The following is a 15246-nucleotide window of genomic DNA, read 5'->3' as shown; positions in this document are numbered from 1 at the left end:
GGAAATCACGTGGGCCCCACCCGGAAATCACGTGGGCCCCACCCGGAAATCACGTGGGACCCACCCGGAAATCACGTGGGACCCACCCGGAAATCACGTGGGCCCCACCCGGAAATCACGTGGGCCCCACCCGGAAATCATGTGGGCCCCACCCGGAAATCACGTGGGCCCCACCCGGAAATCACGTGGGCCCCACCCGGAAATCACGTGGGCCCCACCCGGAAATCACGTGGGCCCCACCCGGAAATCACGTGGGGCCCACCCGGAAATCACGTGGGCCCCCAGGGGAAATCACGTGGGCCCCACCCGGAAATCACGTGGGCCCCACCCGGAAATCACGTGGGCCCCACCCGGAAATCACGTGGGCCCCACCCGGAAATCACGTGGGCCCCACCCGGAAATCACGTGGGCCCCACCCGGAAATCACGTGGGCCCCACCTGGAAATCACGTGGGGCCCACCCGGAAATCACGTGGGCCCCCAGGGGAAATCACGTGGGCCCCACCCGGAAATCACGTGGGCCCCACCCGGAAATCACGTGGGCCCCACCCGGAAATCACGTGGGCCCCCAGGGGAAATCACGTGGGCCCCACCCGGAAATCACGTGGGCCCCACCCGGAAATCACGTGGGCCCCACGGGGAAATCACGTGGGCCCCACCCGGAAATCACGTGGGCCCCACCCGGAAATCACGTGGGCCCCACCCGGAAATCACGTGGGCCCCACCCGGAAATCACGTGGGCCCCACCCGGAAATCACGTGGGCCCCACCCGGAAATCACGTGGGCCCCACCCGGAAATCACGTGGGCCCCACCCGGAAATCACGTGGGCCCCACCCGGAAATCACGTGGGCCCCACCCGGAAATCACGTGGGCCCCACCCGGAAATCACGTGGGCCCACCCGGAAATCTCGTGGGCCCCACGGGGAAATCACGTGGGCCCCACCCGGAAATCACGTGGGCCCCACCCGGAAATCACGTGGGCCCCACCCGGAAATCACGTGGGCCCCACCCGGAAATCACGTGTGCCTCACCCGGAAATCACGTGGGCCCCACCCGGAAATCACGTGGGCCCCACCCGGAAATCACGTGGGCCCCACCCGGAAATCACGTGGGCCCCACCCGGAAATCACGTGGGCCCCACCCGGAAATCACGTGGGCCCCACCCGGAAATCACGTGGGCCCCACCCGGAAATCACGTGGGCCCCACCCGGAAATCACGTGGGCCCCACCCGGAAATCACGTGGGCCCCACCCGGAAATCACGTGGGCCCCCAGGGGAAATCACGTGGGCCCCAACCGGAAATCACGTGGGCCCCACCCGGAAATCACGTGGGCCCCACCCGGAAATCAGGTGGGCCCCACCCGGAAATCACGTGGGCCCCACCGGGAAATCACGTGGGCCCCACCCGGAAATCACGTGGGCCCCACCCGGAAATCACGTGGGCCCCACCCGGAAATCACGTGGGCCCCACCCGGAAATCACGTGGGCCCCACCCGGAAATCACGTGGGCCCCACGGGGAAATCACGTGGGCCCCACCCGGAAATCACGTGGGCCCCACCCGGAAATCACGTGGGCCCCACCCGGAAATCACGTGGGCCCCACCCGGAAATACGTGGGCCCCACCCGGAAATCACGTGTGACTCACCCGGAAATCACATTGGCCCCACCCGGAAATCACGTGGGCCCCACCCGGAAATCACGTGGGCCCCACCCGGAAATCACGTGGGCCCCACCCGGAAATCACGTGGGCGACACGGGGAAATCACGTGGGCCCCACCCGGAAATCACGTGGGCCCCACCCGGAAATCACGTGGGCCCCACCCGGAAATCACGAGGGCCCCACCCGGAAATCACGTGGGCCCCACCCGGAAATCACGTGGGCCCCCAGGGGAAATCACGTGGGCCCCACCCGGAAATCACGTGGGCCCCACCCGGAAATCACGTGGGCCCCACCCGGAAATCACGTGGGCCCCCAGGGGAAATCACGTGGGCCCCACCCGGAAATCACGTGGGCCCCACCCGGAAATCACGTGGGCCCCACCCGGAAATCACGTGGGCCCCACGGGGAAATCACGTGGGCCCCACCCGGAAATCACGTGGGCCCCACCCGGAAATCATGTGGGCCCCACCCGGAAATCACGTGGGGCCCACCCGGAAATCACGTGGGCCCCACGGGGAAATCACGTGGGCCCCACCCGGAAATCATGTGGGCCCCACCCGGAAATCACGTGGGCCCCACGGGGAAATCACGTGGGCCCCACCCGGAAATCACGTGTGCCTCACCCGGAAATCACGTGGGCCCCACCCGGAAATCACGTGGGCCCCACCCGGAAATCACGTGGGCCCCACTCGGAAATCACGTGGGCCCCACCCGGAAATCACGTGGGCCACACGGGGAAATCACGTGGGCCCCACCCGGAAATCACGTGGGCCCCACCCGGAAATCACGTGGGCCCCACGGGGAAATCACGTGGGCCCCACCCGGAAATCACGTGGGCCCCCAGGGGAAATCACGTGGGCCCCACCCGGAAATCACGTGGGCCCCACCCGGAAATCACGTGGGCCCCACCCGGAAATCACGTGGGCCCCACCCGGAAATCACGTGGGCCCCACCCGGAAATCACGTGGGCCCCACCCGGAAATCACGTGGGGCCCACCCGGAAATCACGTGGGCCCCCAGGGGAAATCACGTGGGCCCCACCCGGAAATCACGTGGGCCCCACCCGGAAATCACGTGGGCCCCACCCGGAAATCACGTGGGCCCCACCCGGAAATCACGTGGGCCCCACCCGGAAATCACGTGGGCCCCACCCGGAAATCACGTGGGCCCCACCCGGAAATCACGTGGGCCCCACCCGGAAATCACGTGGGCCCCACCTGGAAATCATGTGGGGCCCACCCGGAAATCACGTGGGCCCCCAGGGGAAATCACGTGGGCCCCACCCGGAAATCACGTGGGCCCCACCCGGAAATCACGTGGGCCCCACCCGGAAATCACGTGGGCCCCCAGGGGAAATCACGTGGGCCCCACCCGGAAATCACGTGGGCCCCACCCGGAAATCACGTGGGCCCCACCCGGAAATCACGTGGGCCCCACCCGGAAATCACGTGGGCCCCACCCGGAAATCACGTGGGCCCCACGGGGAAATCACGTGGGCCCCACCCGGAAATCACGTGTGCCTCACCCGGAAATCACGTGGGCCCCACCCGGAAATCACGTGGGCCCCACCCGGAAATCACGTGGGCCCCACCCGGAAATCACGTGGGCCCCACCCGGAAATCACGTGGGCCACACGGGGAAATCACGTGGGCCCCACCCGGAAATCACGTGGGCCCTACCCGGAAATCACGTGGGCCCCACCCGGAAATCACGTGGGCCCCACCCGGAAATCACGTGGGCCCCACCCGGAAATCACGTGGGCCCCACCCGGAAATCACTTGGGCCCCCAGGGGAAATCACGTGGGCCCCACCCGGAAATCACGTGGGCCCCACCCGGAAATCACGTGGGCCCCACCCGGAAATCACGTGGGCCCCACCCGGAAATCACGTGGGCCCCACCCGGAAATCACGTGGGCCCCACCCGGAAATCACGTGGGCCCCACCCGGAAATCACGTGGGCCCCACCCGGAAATCACGTGGGCCCCACCCGGAAATCACGTGGGGCCCACCCGGAAATCACGTGGGCCCCACGGGGAAATCACGTGGGCCCCACCCGGAAATCCCGTGGGCCCCACCCGGAAATCACGTGGGCCCCACCCGGAAATCACGTGGGCCCCACGGGGAAATCACGTGGGCCCCACCCGGAAATCACGTGTGACTCACCCGGAAATCACGTGGGCCCCACCCGGAAATCACGTGGGCCCCACCCGGAAATCACGTGGGCCCCACCCGGAAATCACGTGGGCCCCACCCGGAAATCACGTGGGCCACACGGGGAAATCACGTGGGCCCCACCCGGAAATCACGTGGGCCCCACCCGGAAATCACGTGGGCCCCACCCGGAAATCACGTGGGCCCCATCCGGAAATCACGTGGGCCCCCAGGGGAAATCACGTGGGCCCCACCCGGAAATCACGTGGGCCCCACGGGGAAATCACGTGGGCCCCACCCGGAAATCACGTGGGCCCCACCCGGAAATCACGTGGGCCCCACCCGGAAATCACGTGGGCCCCACCCGGAAATCACGTGGGCCCCACCCGGAAATCTCGTGGGCCCCACCCGGAAATCACGTGGGCCCCACCCGGAAATCACGTGGGCCCCACGGGGAAATCACGTGGGCCCCACCCGGAAATCACGTGGGCCCCACCCGGAAATCACGTGGGCCCCACCCGGAAATCACGTGGGCCCCACCCGGAAATCACGTGGGCCCCACCCGGAAATCACTTGGGCCCCACCCGGAAATCACGTGGGCCCCACCCGGAAATCACGTGGGCCCCACCCGGAAATCACGTGGGCCCCACCCGGAAATCACGTGGGCCCCACCCGGAAATCACGTGGGCCCCACGGGGAAATCACGTGGGCCCCACCCGGAAATCACGTGGGCCCCACGGGGAAATCACGTGGGCCCCACCCGGAAATCACGTGTGCCCCACCCGGAAATCACGTGGGCCCCACCCGGAAATCACGTGGGCCCCACCCGGAAATCACGTGGGCCCCACCCGGAAATCACGTGTGCCCCACCCGGAAATCACGTGGGCCCCACCCGGAAATCACGTGGGCCCCACGGGGAAATCACGTGGGACCCACCCGGAAATCACGTGGACCCCACCCGGAAATCACGTGGGCCCCATCCGGAAATCACGTGGGCCCCACCCGGAAATAACGTGGGCCCCACGGGGAAATCACGTGGGCCCCACCCGGAAATCACGTGGGCCCCACCCGGAAATCACGTGGGCCCCACCCGGAAATCACGTGGGCCCCACGGGGAAATCACGTGGGCCCCACCCGGAAATCACGTGGGCCCCACCCGGAAATCACGTGGGCCCCACCCGGAAATCACGTGGGCCCCACCCGGAAATCACGTGGGCCCCACCCGGAAATCACGTGGGCCCCACCCGGAAATCACGTGGGCCCCACGGGGAAATCACGTGGGCCCCACCCGGAAATCACGTGGGCCCCACCCGGAAATCACGTGGGCCCCACCCGGAAATCACGTGGGGCCCACCCGGAAATCACGTGGGCCCCACGGGGAAATCACGTGGGCCCCACCCGGAAATCACGTGGGCCCCACCCGGAAATCACGTGGGCCCCACCCGGAAATCACGTGGGCCCCACGGGGAAATCACGTGGGCCCCACCCGGAAATCACGTGTGCCTCACCCGGAAATCACGTGGGCCCCACCCGGAAATCACGTGGGCCCCACGGGGAAATCACGTGGGCCCCACCCGGAAATCACGTGGGCCCCACCCGGAAATCACGTGGGCCCCCAGGGGAAATCACGTGGGCCCCACCCGGAAATCACGTGGGCCCCACCCGGAAATCACGTGGGCCCCACACGGAAATCACGTGGGCCCCACCCGGAAATCACGTGGGCCCCACGGGGAAATCACGTGGGCCCCACCCGGAAATCACGTGGGCCCCACCCGGAAATCACGTGGGCCCCACACGGAAATCACGTGGGCCCCACCCGGAAATCACGTGGGCCCCACGGGGAAATCACGTGGGCCCCACCCGGAAATCACGTGGGCCCCACCCGGAAATCACGTGGGCCCCACCCGGAAATCACGTGGGCCCCACCCGGGAATCACGTGGGCCCCACCCGGAAATCACGTGGGCCCCACCCGGAAATCACGTGGGACCCACCCGGAAATCACGTGGGCCCCACCCGGAAATCACGTGGGCCCCACCCGGAAATCACGTGGGACCCACCCGGAAATCACGTGGGCCCCACCCGGAAATCACGTGGGCCCCACCCGGAAATCACGTGGGCCCCACGGGGAAATCACGTGGGCCCCACCCGGAAAACACGTGTGCCCCACCCGGAAATCACGTGGGCCCCACCCGGAAATCACGTGGGCCCCACCCGGAAATCACGTGGGCCCCACCCGGAAATCACGTGGGCCCCACCCGGAAATCACGTGGGACCCACCCGGAAATCACGTGGGACCCACCCGGAAATCACGTGGGCCCCACCCGGAAATCACGTGGGCCCCACCCGGAAATCACGTGGGCCCCACCCGGAAATCACGTGGGCCCCACCCGGAAATCACGTGGGCCCCACCCGGAAATCACGTGGGCCCCACCCGGAAATCACGTGGGCCCCACCCGGAAATCACGTGGGGCCCACCCGGAAATCACGTGGGCCCCCAGGGGAAATCACGTGGGCCCCACCCGGAAATCACGTGGGCCCCACCCGGAAATCACGTGGGCCCCACCCGGAAATCACGTGGGCCCCACCCGGAAATCACGTGGGCCCCACCCGGAAATCACGTGGGCCCCACCCGGAAATCACGTGGGCCCCACCTGGAAATCACGTGGGGCCCACCCGGAAATCACGTGGGCCCCCAGGGGAAATCACGTGGGCCCCACCCGGAAATCACGTGGGCCCCACCCGGAAATCACGTGGGCCCCACCCGGAAATCACGTGGGCCCCCAGGGGAAATCACGTGGGCCCCACCCGGAAATCACGTGGGCCCCACCCAGAAATCACGTGGGCCCCACGGGGAAATCACGTGGGCCCCACCCGGAAATCACGTGGGCCCCACCCGGAAATCACGTGGGCCCCACCCGGAAATCACGTGGGCCCCACCCGGAAATCACGTGGGCCCCACCCGGAAATCACGTGGGCCCCACCCGGAAATCACGTGGGCCCCACCCGGAAATCACGTGGGCCCCACCCGGAAATCACGTGGGCCCCACCCGGAAATCACGTGGGCCCCACCCGGAAATCACGTGGGCCCCACCCGGAAATCACGTGGGGCCCACCCGGAAATCTCGTGGGCCCCACGGGGAAATCACGTGGGCCCCACCCGGAAATCACGTGGGCCCCACCCGGAAATCACGTGGGCCCCACCCGGAAATCACGTGGGCCCCACGGGGAAATCACGTGGGCCCCACCCGGAAATCACGTGTGCCTCACCCGGAAATCACGTGGGCCCCACCCGGAAATCACGTGGGCCCCACCCGGAAATCACGTGGGCCCCACCCGGAAATCACGTGGGCCCCACCCGGAAATCACGTGGGCCCCACCCGGAAATCACGTGGGCCCCACCCGGAAATCACGTGGGCCCCACCCGGAAATCACGTGGGCCCCACCCGGAAATCACGTGGGCCCCACCCGGAAATCACGTGGGCCCCACCCGGAAATCACGTGGGCCCCACCCGGAAATCACGTGGGCCCCCAGGGGAAATCACGTGGGCCCCAACCGGAAATCACGTGGGCCCCACCCGGAAATCACGTGGGCCCCACCCGGAAATCAGGTGGGCCCCACCCGGAAATCACGTGGGCCCCACCGGGAAATCACGTGGGCCCCACCCGGAAATCACGTGGGCCCCACCCGGAAATCACGTGGGCCCCACCCGGAAATCACGTGGGCCCCACCCGGAAATCACGTGGGCCCCACCCGGAAATCACGTGGGCCCCACGGGGAAATCACGTGGGCCCCACCCGGAAATCACGTGGGCCCCACCCGGAAATCACGTGGGCCCCACCCGGAAATCACGTGGGCCCCACCCGGAAATCACGTGGGCCCCACCCGGAAATCACGTGTGACTCACCCGGAAATCACATTGGCCCCACCCGGAAATCACGTGGGCCCCACCCGGAAATCACGTGGGCCCCACCCGGAAATCACGTGGGCCCCACCCGGAAATCACGTGGGCGACACGGGGAAATCACGTGGGCCCCACCCGGAAATCACGTGGGCCCCACCCGGAAATCACGTGGGCCCCACCCGGAAATCACGAGGGCCCCACCCGGAAATCACGTGGGCCCCACCCGGAAATCACGTGGGCCCCCAGGGGAAATCACGTGGGCCCCACCCGGAAATCACGTGGGCCCCACCCGGAAATCACGTGGGCCCCACCCGGAAATCACGTGGGCCCCCAGGGGAAATCACGTGGGCCCCACCCGGAAATCACGTGGGCCCCACCCGGAAATCACGTGGGCCCCACCCGGAAATCACGTGGGCCCCACGGGGAAATCACGTGGGCCCCACCCGGAAATCACGTGGGCCCCACCCGGAAATCACGTGGGCCCCACCCGGAAATCACGTGGGGCCCACCCGGAAATCACGTGGGCCCCACGGGGAAATCACGTGGGCCCCACCCGGAAATCATGTGGGCCCCACCCGGAAATCACGTGGGCCCCACGGGGAAATCACGTGGGCCCCACCCGGAAATCACGTGTGCCTCACCCGGAAATCACGTGGGCCCCACCCGGAAATCACGTGGGCCCCACCCGGAAATCACGTGGGCCCCACTCGGAAATCACGTGGGCCCCACCCGGAAATCACGTGGGCCACACGGGGAAATCACGTGGGCCCCACCCGGAAATCACGTGGGCCCCACCCGGAAATCACGTGGGCCCCACCCGGAAATCACGTGGGCCCCACCCGGAAATCACGTGGGCCCCACCCGGAAATCACGTGGGCCCCCAGGGGAAATCACGTGGGCCCCACCCGGAAATCACGTGGGCCCCACCCGGAAATCACGTGGGCCCCACCCGGAAATCACGTGGGCCCCACACGGAAATCACGTGGGCCCCACCCGGAAATCACGTGGGCCCCACCCGGAAATCACGTGGGCCCCACCCGGAAATCACGTGGGCCCCACCCGGAAATCACGTGGGCCCCACCCGGAAATCACGTGGGCCCCACCCGGAAATCACGTGGGCCCCACCCGGAAATCACGTGGGCCCCACCCGGAAATCACGTGGGCCCCACCCGGAAATCACGTGGGGCCCACCCGGAAATCACGTGGGCCCCCAGGGGAAATCACGTGGGCCCCACCCGGAAATCACGTGGGCCCCACCCGGAAATCACCTGGGCCCCACCCGGAAATCACGTGGGCCCCACCCGGAAATCACGTGGGCCCCACCCGGAAATCACGTGGGCCCCACCCGGAAATCACATGGGCCCCACCCGGAAATCACGTGGGGCCCACCCGGAAATCACGTGGGCCTCCAGGGGAAATCACGTGGGTCCCACCCGGAAATCACGTGGGCCCCACCCGGAAATCACGTGGGCCCCACCCGGAAATCACGTGGGCCCCACCCGGAAATCACGTGGGCCCCACCCGGAAATCACGTGGGCCCCACCCGGAAATCACGTGGGCCCCACCTGGAAATCACGTGGGGCCCACCCGGAAATCACGTGGGCCCCCAGGGGAAATCACGTGGGCCCCACCCGGAAATCACGTGGGCCCCACCCGGAAATCACGTGGGCCCCACCCGGAAATCACGTGGGCCCCACCCGGAAATCACGTGGGCCCCACCCGGAAATCACGTGGGCCCCACCCGGAAATCACGTGGGCCCCACCCGGAAATCACGTGGGGCCCACCCGGAAATCACGTAGGCCCCACCCGGAAATCACGTGGGCCCCACGGGGAAATCACGTGGGCCCCACCCGGAAATCACGTGGGCCCCACCCGGAAATCACGTGGGCCCCACCCGGAAATCACGTGGGCCCCACCCAGAAATCACGTGGGCCCCACCCGGAAATCACGTGGGCCCCACCCGGAAATCACGTGGGCCCCACCCGGAAATCACGTGGGCCCCACCCGGAAATCACGTGGGCCCCACGGGGAAATCACGTGGGCCCCACCCGGAAATCACGTGGGCCCCACCCGGAAATCACGTGGGCCCCACCCGGAAATCACGTGGGCCCCACCCAGAAATCACGTGAGCCCCCAGGGGAAATCACGTGGGCCCCACCCGGAAATCACGTGGGCCCCACCCGGAAATCACGTGGGCCCCACGGGGAAATCACGTGGGCCCCACCCGGAAATCACGTGGGCCCCACCCGGAAATCACGTGGGCCCCACCCGGAAATCACGTGGGCCCCACCCGGAAATCACGTGGGGCCCACCCGGAAATCACGTGGGCCCCCAGGGGAAATCACGTGGGCCCCACCCGGAAATCACGTGGGCCCCACCCGGAAATCACGTGGGCCCCACCCGGAAATCACGTGGGCCCCACCCGGAAATCACGTGGGCCCCACCCGGAAATCACGTGGGCCCCACCCGGAAATCACGTGGGCCCCACCCGGAAATCACGTGGGCCCCACCCGGAAATCACGTGGGCCCCACCTGGAAATCATGTGGGGCCCACCCGGAAATCACGTGGGCCCCCAGGGGAAATCACGTGGGCCCCACCCGGAAATCACGTGGGCCCCACCCGGAAATCACGTGGGCCCCACCCGGAAATCACGTGGGCCCCCAGGGGAAATCACGTGGGCCCCACCCGGAAATCACGTGGGCCCCACCCGGAAATCACGTGGGCCCCACCCGGAAATCACGTGGGCCCCACCCGGAAATCACGTGGGCCCCACCCGGAAATCACGTGGGCCCCACGGGGAAATCACGTGGGCCCCACCCGGAAATCACGTGTGCCTCACCCGGAAATCACGTGGGCCCCACCCGGAAATCACGTGGGCCCCACCCGGAAATCACGTGGGCCCCACCCGGAAATCACGTGGGCCCCACCCGGAAATCACGTGGGCCACACGGGGAAATCACGTGGGCCCCACCCGGAAATCACGTGGGCCCCACCCGGAAATCACGTGGGCCCCACCCGGAAATCACGTGGGCCCCACCCGGAAATCACGTGGGCCCCACCCGGAAATCACGTGGGCCCCACCCGGAAATCACGTGGGCCCCACCCGGAAATCACGTGGGCCCCACCCGGAAATCACGTGGGCCCCACCCGGAAATCACGTGGGCCCCACCCGGAAATCACGTGGGCCCCACCCGGAAATCACGTGGGCCCCACCCGGAAATCACGTGGGCCCCACCCGGAAATCACGTGGGCCCCACCCGGAAATCATGTGGGCCCCACCCGGAAATCACGTGGGCCCCACCCGGAAATCACGTGGGCACCACCTGGAAATCACGTGGGGCCCACCCGGAAATCACGTGGGCCCCACGGGGAAATCACGTGGGCCCCACCCGGAAATCCCGTGGGCCCCACCCGGAAATCACGTGGGCCCCACCCGGAAATCACGTGGGCCCCACGGGGAAATCACGTGGGCCCCACCCGGAAATCACGTGTGACTCACCCGGAAATCACGTGGGCCCCACCCGGAAATCACGTGGGCCCCACCCGGAAATCACGTGGGCCCCACCCGGAAATCACGTGGGCCCCACCCGGAAATCACGTGGGCCACACGGGGAAATCACGTGGGCCCCACCCGGAAATCACGTGGGCCCCACCCGGAAATCACGTGGGCCCCACCCGGAAATCACGTGGGCCCCACCCGGAAATCACGTGGGCCCCCAGGGGAAATCACGTGGGCCCCACCCGGAAATCACGTGGGCCCCACGGGGAAATCACGTGGGCCCCACCCGGAAATCACGTGGGCCCCACCCGGAAATCACGTGGGCCCCACCCGGAAATCACGTGGGCCCCACCCGGAAATCACGTGGCCCCACCCGGAAATCTCGTGGGCCCCACCCGGAAATCACGTGGGCCCCACCCGGAAATCACGTGGGCCCCACGGGGAAATCACGTGGGCCCCACCCGGAAATCACGTGGGCCCCACCCGGAAATCACGTGGGCCCCACCCGGAAATCACGTGGGCCCCACCCGGAAATCACGTGGGCCCCACCCGGAAATCACGTGGGCCCCACCCGGAAATCACGTGGGCCCCACCCGGAAATCACGTGGGCCCCACCCGGAAATCACGTGGGCCCCACCCGGAAATCACGTGGGCCCCACCCGGAAATCACGTGGGCCCCACCCGGAAATCACGTGGGCCCCACGGGGAAATCACGTGGGCCCCACCCGGAAATCACGTGTGCCCCACCCGGAAATCACGTGGGCCCCACCCGGAAATCACGTGGGCCCCACCCGGAAATCACGTGGGCCCCACCCGGAAATCACGTGGGCCCCACCCGGAAATCACGTGGGCCCCACCCGGAAATCACGTGGGCCCCACGGGGAAATCACGTGGGACCCACCCGGAAATCACGTGGGCCCCACCCGGAAATCACGTGGGCCCCATCCGGAAATCACGTGGGCCCCACCCGGAAATCACGTGGGCCCCACGGGGAAATCACGTGGGCCCCACCCGGAAATCACGTGGGCCCCACCCGGAAATCACGTGGGCCCCACCCGGAAATCACGTGGGCCCCACGGGGAAATCACGTGGGCCCCACCCGGAAATCACGTGGGCCCCACCCGGAAATCACGTGGGCCCCACCCGGAAATCACGTGGGCCCCACCCGGAAATCACGTGGGCCCCACCCGGAAATCACGTGGGCCCCACCCGGAAATCACGTGGGCCCCACGGGGAAATCACGTGGGCCCCACCCGGAAATCAGGTGGGCCCCACCCGGAAATCACGTGGGCCCCACCCGGAAATCACGTGGGGCCCACCCGGAAATCACGTGGGCCCCACGGGGAAATCACGTGGGCCCCACCCGGAAATCACGTGGGCCCCACCCGGAAATCACGTGGGCCCCACCCGGAAATCACGTGGGCCCCACGGGGAAATCACGTGGGCCCCACCCGGAAATCACGTGTGCCTCACCCGGAAATCACGTGGGCCCCACCCGGAAATCACGTGGGCCCCACGGGGAAATCACGTGGGCCCCACCCGGAAATCACGTGGGCCCCACCCGGAAATCACGTGGGCCCCCAGGGGAAATCACGTGGGCCCCACCCGGAAATCACGTGGGCCCCACCCGGAAATCACGTGGGCCCCACACGGAAATCACGTGGGCCCCACCCGGAAATCACGTGGGCCCCACGGGGAAATCACGTGGGCCCCACCCGGAAATCACGTGGGCCCCACCCGGAAATCACGTGGGCCCCACCCGGAAATCACGTGGGCCCCACCCGGAAATCACGTGTGCCCCACGGGGAAATCACGTGGGCCCCACCCGGAAATCACGTGGGCCCCACCCGGAAATCACGTGGGCCCCACCCGGAAATCACGTGGGCCCCACCCGGGAATCACGTGGGCCCCACCCGGAAATCACGTGGGCCCCACCCGGAAATCACGTGGGACCCACCCGGAAATCACGTGGGCCCCACCCGGAAATCACGTGGGCCCCACCCGGAAATCACGTGGGACCCACCCGGAAATCACGTGGGCCCCACCCGGAAATCACGTGGGCCCCACCCGGAAATCACGTGGGCCCCACGGGGAAATCACGTGGGCCCCACCCGGAAAACACGTGTGCCCCACCCGGAAATCACGTGGGCCCCACCCGGAAATCACGTGGGCCCCACACGGAAATCACGTGGGCCCCACCCGGAAATCACGTGGGCCCCACGGGGAAATCACGTGGGCCCCACCCGGAAATCACGTGGGCCCCACCCGGAAATCACGTGGGCCCCACACGGAAATCACGTGGGCCCCACCCGGAAATCACGTGGGCCCCACGGGGAAATCACGTGGGCCCCACCCGGAAATCACGTGGGCCCCACCCGGAAATCACGTGGGCCCCACCCGGAAATCACGTGGGCCCCACCCGGGAATCACGTGGGCCCCACCCGGAAATCACGTGGGCCCCACCCGGAAATCACGTGGGACCCACCCGGAAATCACGTGGGCCCCACCCGGAAATCACGTGGGCCCCACCCGGAAATCACGTGGGACCCACCCGGAAATCACGTGGGCCCCACCCGGAAATCACGTGGGCCCCACCCGGAAATCACGTGGGCCCCACGGGGAAATCACGTGGGCCCCACCCGGAAAACACGTGTGCCCCACCCGGAAATCACGTGGGCCCCACCCGGAAATCACGTGGGCCCCACCCGGAAATCACGTGGGCCCCACCCGGAAATCACGTGGGCCCCACCCGGAAATCACGTGGGCCCCACCCGGAAATCACGAGGGCCCCACCCGGAAATCACGTGGGCCCCACCCGGAAATCACGTGGGCCCCCAGGGGAAATCACGTGGGCCCCACCCGGAAATCACGTGGGCCCCACCCGGAAATCACGTGGGCCCCACCCGGAAATCACGTGGGCCCCACCCGGAAATCACGTGGGCCCCACCCGGAAATCACGTGGGCCCCACCCTGAAATCACGTGGGCCCCACCCGGAAATCACGTGGGCCCCACCCGGAAATCTCGTGGGCCCCACCCGGAAATCACGTGGGCCCCACCCGGAAATCACGTGGGCCCCACGGGGAAATCACGTGTGCCCCACCCGGAAATCACGTGGGCCCCACCCGGAAATCACGTGGGCCCCACCCGGAAATCACGTGGGCCCCACCCGGAAATCACGTGGGCCCCACCCGGAAATCACGTGGGCCCCCAGGGGAAATCACGTGGGCCCCACCCGGAAATCACGTGTGCCTCACCCGGAAATCACGTGGGCCCCACCCGGAAATCACGTGGGCCCCACCCGGAAATCACGTGGGCCCCACTCGGAAATCACGTGGGCCCCACCCGGAAATCACGTGGGCCACACGGGGAAATCACGTGGGCCCCACCCGGAAATCACGTGGGCCCCACCCGGAAATCACGTGGGCCCCACCCGGAAATCACGTGGGCCCCACCCGGAAATCACGTGGGCCCCACCCGGAAATCACGTGGGCCCCCAGGGGAAATCACGTGGGCCCCACCCGGAAATCACGTGGGCCCCACCCGGAAATCACGTGGGCCCCACCCGGAAATCACGTGGGCCCCACACGGAAATCACGTGGGCCCCACCCGGAAATCACGTGGGCCCCACCCGGAAATCACGTGGGCCCCACCCGGAAATCACGTGGGCCCCACCCGGAAATCACGTGGGCCCCACCCGGAAATCACGTGGGCCCCACCCGGAAATCACGTGGGCCCCACCCGGAAATCACGTGGGCCCCACCCGGAAATCACGTGGGCCCCACCCGGAAATCACGTGGGCCCCACCCGGAAATCACGTGGGCCCCACGGGGAAATCACGTGGGCCCCACCCGGAAAACACGTGTGCCCCACCCGGAAATCACGTGGGCCCCACCCGGAAATCACGTGGGCCCCACCCGGAAATCACGTGGGCCCCACCCGGAAATCACGTGGGCCCCACCCGGAAATCACGTGGGGCCCACCCGGAAATCACGTGGGCCCCCAGGGGAAATCACGTGGGCCCCACCCGGA

This window comes from Ovis canadensis, chromosome 16 (assembly GCF_042477335.2).
Source record: "Ovis canadensis isolate MfBH-ARS-UI-01 breed Bighorn chromosome 16, ARS-UI_OviCan_v2, whole genome shotgun sequence".
Classification (NCBI taxonomy): Eukaryota; Metazoa; Chordata; class Mammalia; order Artiodactyla; family Bovidae; genus Ovis; species Ovis canadensis.
This window is presented reverse-complemented; position numbering follows the sequence as displayed.